The sequence below is a fragment of the Rattus rattus genome, chromosome 9, assembly GCF_011064425.1.
Source record: "Rattus rattus isolate New Zealand chromosome 9, Rrattus_CSIRO_v1, whole genome shotgun sequence".
NCBI lineage: Eukaryota > Metazoa > Chordata > Mammalia > Rodentia > Muridae > Rattus > Rattus rattus.
This window is the reverse complement of record NC_046162.1, coordinates 1,047,007-1,052,468: the sequence shown is the minus strand read 5'-3', so window position 1 is coordinate 1,052,468 and position 5,462 is coordinate 1,047,007. Positions and strand designations below refer to the sequence as shown.

Here is a 5,462-nt window from a genome sequence, read left to right as displayed (position 1 = left end):
AGGGAGAGGAAGTGGAAGTACGGTTCAGTGGGAGAAGACCTGCCTAGGAAGTGTGAGACCCTGCATTTAATGCCCAGAGTCACAAAACTGTTCCAGGAGCGATACAAGTTACAGAAGTGACGTAAGAAGGGATCAGAGCAGGAGCCGTCTTGGGAGTGGCTCCTCCTTAAATTGACTGTGGTCCTGGTGATGCTCCCTAGCTTCAGTGAGTCAGAATTACGCAGCCCAGCCAATCCTATCATTGTGACCCCAAAAGCTGTTTAGGGGTGATCTACAAGTCTGCTGGCTCTCAGGACAGCCTCCAGGCACAGGGAACTGATTTTACCTTTGCTGAGGAAGAACTGGAGCATACCTGCAGACCTAGCACCACAGAGGCCGAGATGTGCTGAAGGCCTGCCCCCCTGGGCCACATGGTCGGTTCCAAGCCCGCCTCAGCTGTATAGTGAGATACAGTCAATCACACACACACAAACCCCAAAATAACTCAGACCGCAAATATTACCTTTAGTGTTTTGTTTGTATTTTGAGACAGGGTTTCTCTGTGTAGCTCTGGCTATACTAGAACTCATTCTGTAGACCAGGCTGGCCTCAAACTCACAGAGATCCACCTGCCTCTGCCTCCTGGGTGCTGGAATTATGACCATGCCTGACTTAAACAAACCTTTGTAATGATGCACCTTTCTCTGTCATCAGGAAAATCAAAGAGCTAAAACCGATCAGCCAGTCCTGCAGTGTCTTCTCTGGAACAACAGAGGAGCAGTGGGCACCCCAGATGCTTCCCATCCACGCAGGCGTTCCCATCCATTCAGATGCGCTTGGTGACAACTCTTTCCACTCTTCCAAACACCCAGGACCGTCACATTTCCTCAGAGGTCTCCCCGGAGGAGCACTTGGACTTTGGGTGGTAACCAAGCGGGATGGGTGGCCTGCAGGCCTGCCCCATGCTGCTCTCACCGTGACCTTAGCTGTGGAGAAGTGTGTGTGGACTGATAGACCTCTGCCCACTCTGCTGTCCAGGCCTCAGCACCATCTGCTTTCAGAGTATGCTGTCTGAGCTTTCCAGTGGGGTGTGACCCTGTGCGAGTGAGCATGGACTTCAGCAAAATGGAAGTCATCCCAAGTCAGGATATGTACGGGGACTTCCTGCCACTCTCTGAAGACAGTGCAAGTCACAGCAGGGTTTTGTTTTGTTATCTCTTAGGGACAGGTGTGAGGCCTTCCTGGTCTTTTGTCACTTGCTGCTTACTAAGGCACATCCAGCCCTGACCGTGGCAGAGCAGGCCAGGCTGAAGGCTTCGCTGTACCTTCCTGGCAGACTTTGCATCCTGTGTTCTTTGCTAACTTAAACCTATGTCCACAGTTCTTGGGCACCAGCCCAGAGGTCAGGAGGAGGTGACACCAGGTAGGCATGCTCTGGTGGCAGCAGCACCACTGAGAGTTGCCCACCTAGTGTCACATGATACACAAGGTCAGTAGGTGGCATCAAGCCCGCCTCCTATAGAAGAAGCTAGTTGGACTAAGGAGCCATGTTAGCAGTTTGCATTCTAGTGTCCCTGGGAATGCAGAATCTCCTGTGTGCTGCCCCTGGCCAGAGCTGTCCTCACCCTGTCTCAGAGCTGCATGCTCCTCTCCCTTAGCAAGCAAGCCATGGAGCAGCCACCCCTGTGGGATAGTAATGGCCTGGTGCCTACCACTGGCTTCTGCTCATCCGCTTCCCTCAATAAACCCTATGTAGTCTCACGGTACAGAGCTGCTGTGTGTCAGTAATTGTCTATGCTGCCACAAAACCACATGCCGTCTCTGCCAAATGCTGGACATCATGGGGGGTTGGTAACTCCTGGGCAGTGGTGTTTACTTGGCCTAGATCAAGATTTGGAGGGGACCTGCTGAGGCTCTATTCCCAGCCACAGAGAAGGCTAGCCCTCAGCTTGAGTTCTTTTGAGCTCATGGGAATGAGTTACAGTGAGCTCCAAATGGAAGTGGTACCCAAGCAAAGGCCAGGTTTGCTTCTGGAGACCCTGGATACCTCCTGGGCAGGTAACCCCCACTTTTCATCTTAGCTGTTACCCAGCTCTGACTGCCAGTCATCCTGGGCCTCCACCTGAGATCTGTCTCCAGTCAGAGAGGGTCTGGGAGCTGCAGAACGGCTCAGTAAAGTACCTGAGTCAGAATCCCAGCACTCCTGTGCACACGTCCGAAACCTCAGCACTGGGTAGGTAGAGAAGAGAGGATTTCAAGCAAAAACTCAACAGTGGGGTTGGGTTTGGTTTTTCGAGACCTGGTTTCTCTGTGTAAGTAATACCTCTCGGTAGTCCTGAAACTCACTCTGCAGACCAGCCTGGCCTACAACTGAGACCCACCCACCTCTGCCTCCGGAGTGCTGGGGTTAAAGATGTGCCACCACCTCCCAGCAACGGGGGATTTAATACATCCTCATCCCTCTGCTTCCAGCTCACCTGGGGCCCAGCTACTCGCCCTGTGACAGGAGCAGCTCCCATACCTACTTGTGCCTCAACCTGCCAATGCAGATTCCACAGTTCCTGCCATGGAGTTCTCTCCCCGGCTGGGTGTGTCAGGTATGATTACCTGACTTAAGGACCAGATACCAGAGATGTACTTAGGATGTTTCCAGGGCCCACTTGGGATACCACAGGCTTTAGGCCTTCCTCCACCTGCCTCAGCCTAGAGTCTCTTGCTCTGGAAGGCCAAAAGCTATCCAGTACTCTGGGGAGACCAATCTTCTGTTCTTATTCAGGAGGATTCTAATAGACTCAGTGTAACCTACCTGACCATAGCAGGGGCTCCTGCTGAAAAGGAGTGTATTAAAGATATATTTATTTATTTAATGTATGTGAGTACACTGTAGCTTCAGACACACCAGAAGAGGGCATCAGATCCCATTACAGGTGGTTGTGAGCTACCATGTGGGTGCTGGGGCTTGAACTCAGGACCTCTGGAACAGCAGTCAGTGCTCTTTTTTTTTTTTTTTTTTTTAAAGATTTATTCACTTATTATATATAAGTACACTGTAGCTGTCTTCAGACACACCAGAAGAGGGCATTGTGTGATCTCTTTACAGATGTTTGTGAGCCACCATGTGGTTGCTGGGAATTGAACTCAGGACCTTTGGAAGAGTAGTTGGATGCTCTTAACCGCTGAGCCACCTCTCCAGCCCCAAAAGGAGGGTGTTAGAAGCTCAGCAGGCTCTCCTGCAGCCCTGCCCACACTTGTCTCACTCCTCACTGCCCTCAAGCCCACCCTCCTGTCCTGTCCAGCGCACACGACTGCTTTGGAACAAATTACTGAGGTCAGCTGCCAAAAACTCATGCATTAGCTCATGGCTTTCGGTGAACCAGGACTCTGCGAGGGCTGAACAGCGTTCTTTGCCTGGGGGTCACACAGCCACACTCAAGGCTGTTAGCTCATCCTCTCCTGTGCAGCTATGGCAGAATCTAGACTCCAGAAAGTTCACTGACCAAATCAGGCCATCCGCCGTCCAGGTTCCAGGCCAGTCAAGCAGACCCCACTGAGAGTGAAGGCAGCGCTGTGCTTTGTTATCTAGGCTGACCTTGATGTCTTAGCCTCAAGTCATCCTGCTGCCTCAACCTGCCACATTTAGCTGAGCCCACAGCTGTGCCCCAGTGCTCCTGGCCCCATCTCTTACTTAACTCAGAGACGATTTAATTAATTAGAGACTATAATTAATCTGCATCAATCCCTCCACCATCTCCACATAGTGTGGCCTAATCAGAAGAGTGTTAGTGCATGCAGGGTTACGTCTACACTCCAGAGAACTGGCTCGTGACCCCGTGCATCTCCTGGGGCAGGAGTCCCTTCCAGACTCTACCCGACAGACCCTGACCTACGGCCATTACTAAATTCACCCTTCCTGACCCAGGGAAGCCCAGGAAAAAGTAATCAAGTGGTGCTAGGTGATCTCGGGGGTCCAGGTTATAGTGGGCACAGGGGGGTAGCCTGCAGCAGTGTCCTGACCCGGGAAGTTCCACGGGGCCTCATGCTCACCAGCCAGGGACCCCTGATCTGCTTCAGTGGGCCCCAACTTCTCTGGTGCCTGGGCCAAACCAAGAGAGCTCACGGGCTCCAAAGAGTGAGATTGCAGTGGTCCCAGGAAGGAGCCAGCTTAGACACGAGACCCGAGACCCCGAGAACCAAGAGCACTGTCTGGGCAGTGACAGAGCTTTTGGGAGAGGAGGTCAGACTGCTGAGGGGAGGTCCCTCTGCCTGCTGAGCCATTCATTGGCCACTCTGGAGGGCCTTGGGCTTTTGCTTCTAGCTCATGGCTTCCCCTTGGGTCAAGGCCTGACCCCCAGAAAAACGGGCCAAGATGGAGTAGCCAGAGCCTTGGCTTCTTGAGGGTGACTTTAGGGAGAGAAAGTTTCAGTGCCGTCACAAGAGAAGGCAAACACTTCTGCTAGCGTCACCTCTCCCTCATGCCCCACACCCGTGGGGTGAGAACCCACCCCTCGCCCCACATTATCACATGGATTCAACCACTAACACTAACAGCTGTTACAGGTGCAGGGGGCCTGGCAGACACAGCCACCTCCTCTGGAACATGGGTGACTCCAGACCCAAGGCTGAGGAGCTGTCCTGGGCCTTCAGAAGGACAGTGGAGAAGGCAGTGGAGCGCCATGGGGCTCTGAAGAGAGGGTCCCCAGCCGGCCCTGATCTGGGCAGTGGACGAAGACAAGCTGTAGGCTCTTTCCAGTTGGAGAACATGTCCAGCCCTCATGGCAAAGCTTCCATCTGCACTTCCAGGCCTGGGCACAGAGAGAGTCATGAGAAAGGGGAGCAGTTTCTAAGGAGAAGGCTGTGGGCAAGAGGCATAGAGTCAGGAGAAGGAAGATACCTCTCTGAGAAAATAACAAGCCAATGCCAAGAGGGCCAGAAGGGCTAGGACTCCAGCAGCAACTGGAACCCCCAAGGGCATTTGCAGCTCCCAGCTGGTGCCATAATTTTCCTGAGGAAAGAGGAAACAGAGTCAGGGGTCTGGGGAAGCAGGAAGGGAGGTTGGGCAGGGTGCAATTCCTACCTTTCTGCTCCAAACCAGTGGACTCTGAAACCAAGTCATGGTTGATTCCTCGCCAACCACTATTGGACCTCCAGGCTCTCAGTCTTCTTCCCAGAGGTCCCCACACCCGATACCCCGTCAGGTCAGTCACTGTAGCAACCACAAGGTCTAGTCTGATTGCAAGTGACCGAACAGGGCCTTTCTGTTTAGCCATCGCATCTTTCGAAAGTGAAACCCAGGACTCCTGTGAGGGAGGGGCAACGAAGTACTAGTATAACCCATAGCCCGAGTCAGTAGCCGCCCTTCCTGAGAGGCCCCTTCAGAAGAATTTCATGGGCGGAGCAGACGAACTGACTCCACCTCTCAGAATCACCAACCACAACGGCAACAGAGTTCTCTGGCGCCCCCTGGAGGCTGGAGGCAAATGTAA

At 53.1% G+C, this 5,462-nt stretch overlaps 1 long non-coding RNA gene across 1 annotated transcript; it reads right to left on the bottom strand.

Annotated features, from left to right (window-relative positions):
* Nucleotides 1–2,980: 2,980 nt before the first annotated feature.
* On the bottom strand, nucleotides 2,981–5,236 carry LOC116910128. The gene is made up of 3 exons (XR_004389136.1): nucleotides 5,054–5,236; nucleotides 4,871–4,981; nucleotides 2,981–4,781 (listed from the first exon to the last, which is right to left on the bottom strand). It is a non-coding gene; the product is annotated as an uncharacterized LOC116910128 (long non-coding RNA).
* Nucleotides 5,237–5,462: the final 226 nt, after the last annotated feature.